General features: G+C 39.7%; 1 protein-coding gene and 2 long non-coding RNA genes across 3 annotated transcripts in view; 1 reads left to right on the top strand and 2 right to left on the bottom strand.

The window, feature by feature from the left end:
* LOC309513041 overlaps nucleotides 1-14,199 on the bottom strand; it is a 328,088-nt gene that overhangs the window by 38,616 nt on the left and 275,273 nt on the right. The window lies entirely within an intron of this gene.
* The window catches only part of LOC309505604 (uncharacterized protein), a 35,377-nt gene that overhangs the window by 9,997 nt on the left and 11,181 nt on the right, over nucleotides 1-14,199 (top strand). The gene's annotated exons all lie outside the window — the stretch shown is intronic.
* On the bottom strand, nucleotides 795-3,520 carry LOC309492867. Its single transcript, XR_014203726.1, has 2 exons — nucleotides 3,297-3,520; nucleotides 795-2,874 (listed from the first exon to the last, which is right to left on the bottom strand). It is a non-coding gene; the product is annotated as an uncharacterized lncRNA (long non-coding RNA).

Here is a 14,199-nt window from a genome sequence, read left to right as displayed (position 1 = left end):
TGTGGTGCAAATGAGCCCCATTCAGTCTCAGTCTCCCCAGTACACATTCACACACCTCTCCAGCCTGGTTATGGATCTAAATATGTTTATGTTTATGTTTATCTATTATAGTTACTAACGACTGGCTATTCACAGGCTATTCATAGGGTTTCAATCCCTAATTTATTTTATCAAAGTTCTCACTTACATTTGAAACTGTATCAAATGCACTAAAACATTTCAGTTAGCATAAGTTACCTATTTAGAAAAAAAAATCATAAAAGAATAACTTCTAGCCTAGGTGGCAGGTGCACCTGAGCTAGCTAGCATGTTAGCTTAGCACACCATCAATACATGACCATTTATGAGATTAAAACCATGTTTGTGCTCCAAACTTACTTTATAACGCAAGTCAAGTGTTTTAAATAATCTTCTGTGATCTAATTTGGCTTCAGATTAAAAAAAATCTGACAGAAAATATATTATTTATTGCATTATGAACGGTGATAGTCTATCCCAGCTAACACAAATACGTGACTGTTACGTAACTGCAACGTAATCTGGTGACCAAACTTTCGTCGTAGCACCGGAAAAGTGAAATTCCTGGATTCGTTGTCACGACGTAACTTTGTAACGTTGTCAGTAAGTAACGGCGACGTCGTGGCAACGTTGTGGATCGACAGTTGTGTGTTGGTAACCAGTTGGTCATTTTAGTTTTTAATAATATGGGCGGACATGCAGTGGTCTAATTTAACTTGTCCTCAAAACTATTTTAGAGACCTTTTCAACAACATATGAAAGATACAGACTCAAAATTTGGTTAATTCAGTTCATTTACTATAGAACAAAGCACAAACAGCAAAAACAGTATGCAAACAGGTTATACATTTAAATTAACGTTTTCCCCAAAAGCTTGAACATCGAACTACTCCTACAAGTCTTCATTTTGGTGGCCCTAATAACAAAGCAAGAATAAGAAAATAAAAATGCAAGAAAAAAGAACAGTTGAGTGTTTTCCAATTTAACATTTAAATACACAAAGCAATTAGCACTGAAAGCTAGAATCTGTATAAGCAGACAGTTTTGTTTAAAAATCGCTCATATATTTTTCTAAACATTGTCACAAAGTTATGTTGTGGCAAGTGCATTATTTCCTTTTAAAATAATTTGATAACTTCATGACATGTATCGCTATATTCTATAAAACCTTAGTTTAAAATCATTTTTGTACATTTAATAATACATATTATTTTGTTTTTCTTCTTCTGAAGTCGTGATTACGATGTCCATTTTCTTTAAACTAGGAAACTAGGCCTATTTATGATTATTCCTGAAGGCAGCATTAAACCCCCAAAATGTCAGGTGATGGTGCAACTGTCCGAACAAATGAACAGACTAAGAAAACAATTTAAAATGGTGTCTTAATAATAAAAAATAAAAACTATGCCATCATTTTAGGTTTGAAGCCTTTCATATAATTGTTTTTTATAAATATCAGTAGTTTTAAAGCTGTTGAGATAATTGAGAAACTTTTGTCCAGCAATTTGTATATTCTCAAATGTTATTATGGATTTACAAGGTAATAACAGTAAAGATGATAATGCATCGTCCAGAGGAGCCTAACTGATCTCTTTGGCAGAGTGAAAAAGTTTGTAAACCTCTGATAAAATACTGATAAAAACTGCTAATTTCAAGTATGGGTAGGTTGGCGGTACACTTTCCAAGTCAGGTGGTACAACTACAATACATAATATTTTTGTTGTACCACCTGACATGAAAACTTAAATTAGTTTAAACACTTTAAAATATCATTTAACATCTGAAAATTGTTTAAACACATTGTCTTCAAGAGTGTTGATGTCATTAGAAGTCTTCCCATGTGAGGCTGGAGCCTGGATCTGAACTGGAGTTGCTGTAATCTCTAGTAAAATATGCTGAGCATCCTGAGATAGAAACAAGGAGACAACAGGAGAAAGATTAGCATTGCTGCTGTTCATATTATTTCAGGCAAAAGATGGTCATGTGAACTTTTTACTATTTCATCACATAGTGCAAGATTATGAGATGTGTTAAATGAATGCTTGGCTAAAGAGATGTGTCTTTAATCTAGATTTAAATTAGGATAGTGTTTCTGGGCCCCAAACATGATCAGGAAGGTTATTCTAGAGTTATTCCCTTACATTCTATTAATTGTAAATCATCTGATATTAATGAGAAAACATGGCCTAACGAGTCAGCATTTTAATATTTGAATACTATACATTCTTACAATGTAAACGTCCTAAACATTTCTGAGTATTATCAATGTTGTAACAGTTGTGCTGATTAATCTTTTTGTGTAAACCAATGTAACAGTTTAATCCATTTTCTTTTCTCTCTCCAGGATTCATTATTAAATAGACCCAACATATTATATAAACAGAGTAAAAAATAAATAAATAAAATCATATTTTATTCAGCAAGGATGCATTAAATTGACCAGAAGAGAGTAAAGATTTCTGTTTCAAATAAATGCTTTTTTTCTTTCATTCATCAAATAACCCTGAAAAACACAAAAATATGAAGCAGCACAGCTGTTTTCAACACTGATAATAATCATAAATGTTTTATCTATGGTTTTAGTTTTACTTATTCACTTATTCATATTGCTCATACAGTGTCACTTAAGTTTGGATGTCAAAACGTTCTTAAAATAAATTAAACAAGTAAATGTAAATATGAGAATTTAAAAAAATAAGAAAATAACAGATGCATGGTGATATACAGTAGGTGACAAAATATTGTGAGAAAATGGATATGAAGTTATTTAATGAGCTTCTCTGGCAGCAGCAGCTTTCTTCAGAAATGTTGAAGTCGTGGAGCTTCCCCTGTTGTAGAAGGATTATTTTGTTGCTGCTGAAATCACAGAACTGTTTTTATCAATTTGTGTTTACCATTGAGCTAGTTTCAGCCAATTTTCACACTCCCATGTTAAGTGACGTCATCAAGTACGTTTATGTTAAATACATACGTTTATGTTAAATAAATTAGCTCACTTCCAAACTAACTTATTTTTTACAAAACTATCAAAACCTCTCATCTACCCATAAGATGTGATTAAAAGCCTAAACTTTCATATCAAAAGCTCAAGCTATGAAGTTAGCATAACATTAACGTTACCTCTTCTGAAAACGGTTGAGATGCTAACAGACTTTTTCCTAAGACACTAAACCATTTCTATAAAGCAAATATTCAACAGAAGCGTGTCAATTACAAGTAAGAGAAGTGTCAAGAACAGTTGTGTGTATTATTTGTGTGATTTTAGAGACTAAACTCACCTGAAAGCAGTGAAAACAACAGCGAGAGACGGAGTTCTGTTGCTTTGTCAGTTGCAGTCAGTGGGGCGGTCGGTCGGTGACGCGCCGTTTCCATGGCAACTCATCTCCTCTCCAGTGTTTGAGGGCGACACGAAGGTTCACGCGCACGCCCATTAAAACCTCAAAGCCACGCAACATTTACAAACATAAACATCTAGAATTATAACATTACTTGAATAAAATGACCGCCTTTCAAAGATAAGATGGTAATGAAATTACCGGCCCGTGACGTTGCAGTTCCGTTGCCAGTAAGTCATGAAATTACCATGTTATTACGAATAGAATACGTATCTGGAACGTTGTTGGTTATCTTATAACCTTAGGAGGACGTACTGACGACGTTGTGGGTTGGTAATATGATGGTAATGAAATTCCGGTCCCGTGACGTTGCAGTTACGTTGCCAGTAAGTCGTGAAATTACCACGTTATTACGAATAGAGTACGTATCTGGAACGTTGTTGGTTATCTTATAACGTTAGGAGGACGTACTGACGACGTTGTGGGTTGGTAGTATGATGGTAATGAAATTCCGAGCATACGACGTTGTAGTTACGTTGTCAGTTAGTAAAGTCATGACGTGACCAAAAAGTACGAATACATTACGTAACTGTTACGTCGTGTGTTAGCTGGGATATCGATTAGCATTACATTATAAATATAATCTATTATTATAAAAATACCTGGCATTGCTTGAAGAACACAGGCAAATCAAATATCATTGCAATCAAGTTTATTGTCTTCAAAACGTCTGTATCTGCATATTACAGCGATCTCTGTGTTAGCTTTGTGTGTAGCTGCTATCAGTGACGTCCTTGAAGGTCACATGATTATGTCTCTTCTTCATGTTCCATATATGGAGTATTATTGTGCATATAGCGCCCTCAGGCTATTGGTATGAATTGAAAACACAGCATATCTCAGTAAGAAGCGCTCATAATGATTACATCGACGCATTTGGGTATAAATTCAATAAATATTATTCCTGTCTATAGAAATATGATGTAAATCTATGAGAATATATCAATATTTCTCCAAGTCTGCACATTTTTGAGCTAAAAGCCCTGTGTCACATGCCTGTCTTGTTATGCACATGGGTGTTTTGTTATTTTGGGCCATGTGCTCATGTCTATTGTCTAGCCCCTCCCATCTTGTTATCTGATTATTGGTTAATTTCCCACCTGTTTGTCTCGTTACCCTCCTTTGTTTGTTCCCCTATTTAGCCTCCTTGTGTTTGTAGTCTTGTGCTGGTTCGTTGTCCTTGTTGCGTGTTCCTGGAGCTCTGTGTTTTTTGAGTTTGTTACCCTGTCTGCATGTCTTCAATAAATTCCTCTGCATTTGAATCCTCGTCTCATATTCATCCGTTACGTGACAGAACGAACCAGCCAAATATGTGGATTCAGCGGAGTGAAATTTTTTCTGGTGAGGATAAGGGATCTTCAATTTCCTTGTTTGAATATTTCGCCAGATGTGCTCAAAGGACTATGGAGGAGGAGAGGACCATGGCAGATGACGGTCAGCAGAAAGGCAAGCCTTCACCGCTGGTCCCGAAACGGAGGAGAGGAAGGAAGAACCCCTCCGTGACTGTTCCGGTGGTCCCAGTTCCGGTGATCCCGAGTCCGGTGGTTCCAGTTCCGGTGGTCCCAGTTCTGGTGGTCCCGAGTCTGGTGGTCCCAGTTCCAGTGGCCCCGAGTCCGGTGGTCCCGAGTCTGGTGGTCCCAGTTCCGGTGGTCCCGAAACGGAGGAGGAGAAGGAAGACTTCCTCCATGCCAGTTCCGGTGGTCCCGAGTCCGGTGGTCCCTGTTCCGGTGGTCCCTGTTCCGGTGGTCCCAGTTCCGGTGGTCCCAGTTCCGGTGGTCCCAGTTCCGTTGGTCCCAGTTCCGTTGGTCCCAGTTCCGGTGATCCCAAGTCCGGTGATCCCAGTTCCAGTGGTCCCAGTCTCGGAGGTCCCTGTGCAGTCTGAGATAGACAGAGCAGCTGAGACTCTGTTGGATTACTTCGAAAAACTATACAAGATCCTAGAGTTTCCCAGAACTGTCCACGTCACATCTGCCAATCCAGAGACTGTCCACGTCACGTCTGCCCAGCCAGAGCCTGTTCACGTCACGTCTGCCCAGCCAGAGCCTGTTCACGTCACGTCTGCCCAGCCAGAGCCTGTTCACGTCACGTCTGCCCAGCCAGAGCCTGTTCACGTCACGTCTGCCCAGCCAGAGCCTGTTCACGTCACGTCTGCCCAGCCAGAGACTGTTCACGTCACGTCTGCCCAGCCAGAGACTGTTCACGTCACGTCTGCCCAGCCAGAGACTGTTCACGTCACGTCTGCCCAGCCAGAGACTGTTCACGTCATGCCTGCCGAGCCTGTGTCTTCAGACAAGATGGCCGCCGCCGAGCCTGTTCACGTCATGCCTGCCGAGCCTGTGTCTTCAGACAAGATGGCCGCCGCCGAGCCTGTTCACGTCACGCCTGCCGAGCCTGGGTCTTCGGACAAGATGGCCGCCGCCGAGCCTGTGTCTTCAGACAAGATGGCCGCCGCCGAGCCTGTTCACCTCACGCCTGCCAAGCCTGGGTCTTCGGACAAGATGGCCACCGCCGAGAGTGTACACGTCACGTTCGCCGAGCCTGTGTCCCCTGACAAGATGGCCGCAGTCGAGCCTGGGTCTGTTCCTGAGCCTGAGCCGGTGGTGTCTGTTCCTGGGCCGGTGGTGTCTGTTCCTGAGCCTGAGGTGTCTGTTCCAGTGCCTGAGCCAGTGGTGCCAGTTCCTGAGCCGGTGGTATCTGTTCCTGAACCGGTGGTGTCTGTTCCTGAGCCTGAGCCGGTGGTGCCAGTTCCAGTGCCTGAGCCGTTGGTGCCAGTTCCAGTACCTGAGCCGGCGGTGTCTGTTCCTGAGCCGGTGGTGTCTGTTCCTGAGCCTGAGCCGGTGGTGTCTGTTCCAGTGCCTGAGCCGGTGGTATCTGTTCCTGAACCGGTGGTGTCTGTTCCTGAGCCTGAGCCGGTGGTGCCAGTTCCAGTGCCTGAGCCGGTGGTGCCAGTTCCAGTGCCCGAGCCGGTGGTGCCAGTTCCTGAGCCCGAGCCGGTGGTGCCAGTTCCTGAGCCCGAGCCGGTGGTGCCAGTTCCTGAGCCCGAGCCGGTGGTGCCAGTTCCTGAGCCCGAGCCGGTGGTGCCAGTTCCTGAGCCCGAGCCGGTGGTGCCAGTTCCTGAGCCCGAGCCGGTGGTGCCAGTTCCTGAGCCCGAGCCGGTGGTGCCAGTTCCTGAGCCCGAGCCGGTGGTGCCAGTTCCTGAGCCCGAGCCGGTGGTGCCTGTTCCTGAGCCCGAGCCGGTGGTGCCTGTTCCTGAGCCGGTGGTATCTGTTCCTGAACCGGTGGTGTCTGTTCCTGAGCCTGAGCCGGTGGTGTGTGTTCCAGTTCCTGAGCCGGTGGTGTCTGTTCCTGTGCCCTGGCCGCCCGAGGGAGAGTCTCCGCCCTGGCCGCCCGAGGGAAAGTCTCCGCCCTGGCCGCCCGAGGGAAAGTCTCCGCCCTGGCCGCCCGAGGGAAGGTCTCCGCCCTGGCCGCCCGAGGGAAGGTCTCCGCCCTGGCCGCCCGAGGGAAGGTCTCCGCCCTGGCCGCCCGAGGGAAGGTCTCCGCCCTGGCCGCCCGAGGGAGAGTCTCTGCCCTGGCCGGCCAATGGACTGTCCTCTCCGCCCTGGCCGCCAGATGGACTGTCCTCTCCGCCTTGGCCTGCTCTGCCCTGGTCTCCCGAACGTTGTGTGCCTTCTGAACTGTCCATTCCCCTTGTCCCTACCTGGTCTGTCCCTCCCGTCCCTACCTGGTCTGTCCCTCCCGTCCCTACCTGATTTGTCCCTCCTGTCCCTACCTGGTCTGTCCCTCCCGTCCCTTATGGAGCGTCTGGTAGCCGCTCCGTAGGGAGGGGGTAATGTCACATGCCTGTCTTGTTATGCACATGGGTGTTTTGTTATTTTGGGCCATGTGCTCATGTCTATTGTCTAGCCCCTCCCATCTTGTTATCTGATTATTGGTTAATTTCCCACCTGTTTGTCTCGTTACCCTCCTTTGTTTGTTCCCCTATTTAGCCTCCTTGTGTTTGTAGTCTTGTGCTGGTTCGTTGTCCTTGTTGCGTGTTCCTGGAGCTCTGTGTTTTTTGAGTTTGTTACCCTGTCTGCATGTCTTCAATAAATTCCTCTGCATTTGAATCCTCGTCTCATATTCATCCGTTACGTGACACCCTGAGGGACGTTGTTTTGTGAATCGCTGTCATGACGACAGCACGGAGTTTTTTTTTCTGAATGGACCAGCTGACGGTCATAATTCATATTAAAGGTATCAACGCATTTTTTTCATTTCATAACTCCTGACACAAATTAAGACATAACTGTCACTATAAGTTTCTCAGAATACAATAGTTGTCAAATACTGAAACTTGAGTCTTATATCTTTTTAATGATGTATAGTTTGTCAAGATATAACATTTAATCTGATAGTAACTTTGAACTAAATAAATAAAAAAACGCTTCAGTGCGCCGACGCACTGGTGAAGCTTAACAGGTTAAGTTATTCCTTAGATCAACAAAAAATAAAAGAGGTGTGAATGGGCAGGAATATTTTCCTGATGTTAAACAGTTCGCTGAAAAAGCAAGAAGCCTAATGGCAGAGAGTTGCTTTACTAACAAAGAAGTCTATCGACTTAAGAAAATTGTGAGGAATCTCAATACTGCTTTAAACAATGATGTCTGTTCATTTGAAAAGTAGAATGGCTGATGTTTTTTGGCTATTTGGGTGTTTTTTCTTTTCTTTTCTCTTTTTTTATGAGTGAAGTTCATGTAGCTACTTTGAATGTTAACGGTGCAAGAGATTCTAGAAAAAGAGCTACAATATATGAAGTAATTAAACAGAAAGATATTGATGTTGTTTTGTTACAAGAAACTCATAGCGACTTGTAAAATGCTGCTGACTGGGCGAGGGAGTTTGATGGCATCCCTGTGTTAAGCCATAACACTTCAATAAGTGGGGGAGTTGCCATTTTATTCACAAAGAATTTTAGTCCTATCTCTTATGATGTTGATGAAATAGTAAAAGGTAGGCTTTTAAAAGTTAGAGCTGTTGTCGAAAGTTATGCGTTTATTTTTATCTGTGTATATGTTCCAACTGCACCAGTTGAAAGAATGTTTTTTTTAGACATACTATGTTCAACTCTACAAAACTGTTGCCCTGAAGACTTTTTGTTCCTAGGTGGTGATTTCAATTGTACTGAGCATAATCTAGATCGAAATCACATTGAGCCTCATTTGGCTTCGCGTAAACGTTTTATTCATATTATTAAAAAGTATGATTTATGTGATGTTTGGAGACCTTTAAATGGTAATGAGAGACAGTACACTTGGGTTCACACACGTTTATCACTTTAAGGCATAACGCAGCGGGCGCGAAGCACCCTCATTGGGTCTGGTTGCCGCAGAACAGCCAATAGGCGTGCGAGCTGCCTCGCCTATGTCTGCATGCTGCCGCAACGCGTTTTGCATTATTACAAAATTAATAGGGGTGTAACGATTCATCAACTACATCGATGTATCGATTTATATTCCTACGATCCAACTGGATCGATCTGTGCTCGGCAAGTTGGCCTTCCGGACGACATATATCGATCTAATATCGTTTTAAAAGGTAATGAATCGATTGTATCGATACTAGGAAATAGCGCATTGGATTTAAGCACGTTAGACTTTATATGGATGTTTTTTCTTTGCACATTTAATGATAAAGGCGTTAAACGTGACTTGATTCAGTCTGCCTATCTGTGACGTCGTCGCCATGCGTGACGCGCCAGCAGCAGCGCGACAACAGTCAAGCAGCGCAAAGTCTCCATAGGGAAAGTCTCTCACCTCAGAAAAACGGACTTCCCTGTCCTCTCAGCCGCTATACTGCAGTAGCGCGCACTCTTCAACTACACGCGTAAATGCGGCGGAGCGCGCTGTATCACTTCACTAAAGTCATACGAGAATGCAACGTTGTAAATTAGTAAGTTAAGAAATAAAAGTAAAATACCAATAAATTACGTTATTGGTACGCCATGTGTGTTGCTATTTATCAGGAGCAGTTTCTTTACCAGTGCTTCTAAGTATTGTGTATCATCACTATGGTAGCCTAATTGTTGTTTGTTTCCGTAACAAAATGCCACTTACTGGTTATTTTATATATTTTTATATGACTGTGGTGGCTCATACCAAGATTGTATTAACAAAAACTAGTTTGGGACTGCTATTTAATAGCTTAACCTCGCAGTGCCTACTGTCTATCAGTTAATCAGTTAAAAACAGTTAGTTTTTGTTAAGTAAAGGGGGACAGAACTTGTGTGTCAACATTTTTTGTGTAAACAAATGTATTATAATAGGCTTATATAATTCCTAAAAAGGTGGGTTGCGGCTTGATGACCATGGGGAAATGTGGGTCCCATAGCCAAACAATTCAAAACATCATTCAATGTTGTGATAATCGTAATTAATAATCACAATTTCAAGGGAATAATCAACAATTATCATTTTTGTCATAATCGTTCAGTCCTACCTATTAAAATAAAATGTGAATGCATTTGACATTAATTTGTGTTTTACTTGTTTGTTTATATCCATAATTAATTGATACCTGATTCACTTACAATAATTTTTGGCTAAAAAGTCACTGAATCGATTTCAAGTCACTGAATCGTTTTGGATCGTATCGTTCTGAATGAACCAATATCGTCCTTGAATCGTATCGACAACCATGAATCGTGAATCGAATCGAATCGTTGTTAAAACGAATCGTTACACCCCTAAAAATTAAGGATAATTTTTGGCTTCAAAAATTATTTTCCACTAGCGTAAGATATCTTACGCAGTACGAGAGACCTCTCGTAAGAGAACAACCTATGTTACTGATCGTGTAGTAGTAGGTGGGGATTTTAATATTGTTGTAGATGAATGGATAGATCGGTGGCCCTCAAAATATACTCAGTGCCATCCAAACCCCATTATTGGTCATTTTATGAACGAAAATTATCTTGTGGATATGTGGAGAACAAATAACCCTAACATAAGACAATTTACATGGTTAAAACCTAATGGAAACAATAAATCAAGAATTGATTACTGGTTAGTTTCTGCTCCCATAATGCATTTCAAAGTATCTACTAATATCTCTGTAAACCCACTCAGTGATCATTGTGTAATAAGCTTGACCATCTCTAATCAGACTCTTTCAAGGAGTAGAAAGGATTATTGGAAGTTTAACTCATCCCTCCTAAAGAATGATGTTTACTGTCGTGAAATTAAAGAATTAATTTTAGACATCAACAAAAATACAATTTTATCCCGGTCACAAAAATGGGAATTTTTTTAATTTTCCATAAGAAAACGCTCGATTGCTTTTAGTAAAAGACTAGAATTGGAAAAAAGAGAGAAGGAAAACCATTTGGTGAAAACATTGCTCTATTACTACTCTAAATTGGATTGGTCAGAAGAGGATAAAATAGAAATGTCAAATATACAGACTCAATTAGACCAGTTTTACCTTAACAAAGCCCAAGGGGCATTTGTTAGATCACGGGCGAAGTGGATAGAGGATGGGGAAAAAAATTCAGCCTTTTTTTAATAGGCTTGAAAAACGAAGACAAGAAAAAAAACGCAGTTTCTTGTCTATTAATTAATGGGGAATACTGCACAGAATCAAAATCAATAGCGAGAGAAATTTATAACTTTTATAATAACATTTACTCTCCTTCTTACAATGAACAGGATTCAAAAAAATAAATTCTAACAATTGAGGATAAGATCCCAAAAATGTATGATCACTTTAAAAAGTCATGTGATGAAGGTTTAAAATTAGGGGAATTAGATGAAGTTATTAAAAAAAATAGCATCTGATCGTTCGCCTGGTCCAGATGGATTAACCGCTAATTTCTATAAATATTTTTGGGAAGAAATAAAAAGGATTACTATTTGATGCAATTATAGAGAGGATTGATAAAAAAGAATTGATGACAACGATGAAACAGGGGTTAATTAAACTAATACCCAAACCGGAGAAAGACAAACGATTATTAAATAATTTAAGGCCTATCACTCTCCTCAATACAGACTATAAACTCCTTACCATGGCATTGGCATTTAGATTAAAAGTAGGTCTCTCAAAAATCATAAGCAAATCGCAATCAGGATTCATGAAAGGTAGATTAATTCATAATAATATCAGATTGGTCTTAGATCTAATAGATTACAATGATTTGGTGGAAGATGATGCTTATATTTTATTTCTTGACTTTCAAAAAGCTTTCGATTCGGTTGAACATTTTTTTATTTATCGCGCAATAGAATACTTTGGATTTGGAGAATATTTTTTGGGTATAATTAAAATGTTACAAAGATATTAGTAGCTGTGTTTCCCTCCCTGAGGGTACAACCCCAAGATTCAACATTGGTAGAGGGATAAGACAATTTGATGCAATTTGACAAGACAAGGGTGTAGTTTATCTCCACTGTTGTTTATTATAGTTGCTGAGTTATTGTCCATCTGGTTAAAAAACTCTGAAATTGAAGGCATTAATATAGATGGAAAACAAATACTTATCAGTCAATTAGCGGATGACACGACACTGTTTTTAAAAAATAAGGATCAAATACCTGTTGTTCTTCAGAGGATGAGATTATTCTCCCAGGCTTCAGGCCTAACACTTAATCTTAATAAATGCGAACTTTTAAGTATTCATGACAGTTCAGAAACTATGTTGTATAACATCCCAGTGAAAAAGGAGGTTCGTTATTTGGGTATATGGGTTTCCAAAGGCTCTAGAACCAGTAACAACAAGAACATCCAGAAGCCTATTGAAAAATCCAGAAAAATATTAAATAATTGGTTGCAGAGAGACCTGACATTATTTGGAAGATCATTATTGACAAAAACTGAACTTATCTCCAGACTAATATACCCAGCGTACTCATTACCGCTTTCCATTAAAAACCTAAAAGAAATAAACACTCTCATCTTTAACTTTATTTGGAAAAATAAACACCATTATATTAGAAAAGCAGACATAATTAAAAAATATGAGGAGGGAGGAATAAATGCAATTGATTTTAAGACCATGGATGGTGTACTTAAACTAAAATGGCTCCAGTCGTTTTTGAATTGTAGTGAAGATATGTGGTTCTCTTTACCTAAGTTTGTGTTTAAAAAATTAGGCGGTATAGATTTCCTATTGACATGTGATTTTGAGGTTTCAAAGTTACCTGTGAAATTCTCTGCCTTCCACCAACAAGTGCTGCTCTACTGGAAAATGGTTTACAAACATAACTTTAGTCCACATAATGTCCCGCTTTGGAATAACAGGGTGATTTTAAGAAGGAAGAAATCAATATTCTTGGAAGGATGGATGGAAAAACAATTTTGGTCCATTGTTCATATGATGAATGAAGAAGGAAATTTATTAAAATGTGAGGAATTTAGTAATAAATATAATATAATCTGTACGCTGGAGGACTACAGAAATGTAGTTGATTACATTCCAATGGCTATGATTAATATAATAAGGAATAATTTGGATCAGTCCCTGAACCCGAGATTACATAAAACACAGATCAATGGTATAAACTTTGGGGACAAAAAATGCAATAACCGTTGCTGAGAAAATTGCTAATTGATGAGATCTATCCTGGGTCCTCTAAAAGAACATATTATTTAAAAAACTAGATCAATTAGAACTAAGTTTTTGAAATTTCATATTCCTCCTAAATTTAAAGAAATACATTTTAAAATAGTAAATGAAATTTATCCTTCACAAGAATTTATTAAAAAAAATATTCAAATTTGAAACGGAGAATTGTTATTTTTGTAAATCATTGTCGGAATCAACAGAACATCTTTTTTTTGAGTGTGAGATTGTACATAATTTGTGGAAGGAAATACATAACTGGCTGATTTCTAAGTCTATTCAAATGGATTTTTTTTCCTAGAATGGGATCAAATATGGACTTTTAATGAAGAATAAAAAAGTTGAATATTTGATAAATAATATTATACTGTTTGTTAAATTCTATATCCACAAATGTCGTTTTACAAAATCTCTTCCAAATGTGAATGCTTTAAAAAATGACTTTTCTTTATATCTGTTGCTTACTGCATATTAGTTAGGGAGGATTATGTCTTTCTCAGATTTTTTTTTTGTAAGAAGGTGTAATGTGAAATGGTCGTTGGTTATTTGGTATGTCTTTGTGTTTTGTATGGTTTGAAGGTTAAATAAATGTATAAAAAAAATAAAAAAATTCTCTTCCTAGACATCATAAAAAAATAAAAATCTTCACTTTGGCATAGATTGACATGTGTAGACCCTTCACCACAGTTTTTAACGGAAGTTCAATCTGCTCTTGTGAACTTTTTTTGGGACAAACTACACTGGGTCCCACAGAGTGTTTTATACCTCCCCAAAGATGAAGGTGGGCAAGGTTTGATTCACTTACAAAGTAGAATGGCTGCCTTTCGGTTACAGTTTTTAAAAAGATTACTTGATGGTTCTACAGATTTCAGTTGGCGTGCTGCGAGTTGTACCATTTTGCACACTATTGGGGGTTTCGGACTGGATAAATCCCTCTTTTTAATGGAGCCAACCAAATTGGATTTATCGGAACTGCCTGCTTTCTATCAAAACCTTTTCAAGGTGTGGAGTTTTTTTCGTGTTCACAAGACTGAGAACGTACTCGGTTACTAACGTAACCTCGGTTCTCTCTAGAAGAGGGAACGAGTACTGCGTAAGATATCTTACGCTAGGGGAAAATCCTTTTCCGCGAGATATTGAAGCCAAAAATTATCCTTAATTTTGTAATAATGCAAAACGCGTTGCAGCAGC

Source organism: Leuciscus leuciscus (genome assembly GCF_965113295.1).
Source record: "Leuciscus leuciscus genome assembly, chromosome: 1".
In the NCBI taxonomy this organism is placed as follows: Eukaryota; Metazoa; Chordata; class Actinopteri; order Cypriniformes; family Leuciscidae; genus Leuciscus; species Leuciscus leuciscus.
Note: the sequence above shows the minus strand (reverse complement) of the source record. Positions and strands in the feature narration are given on the sequence as shown.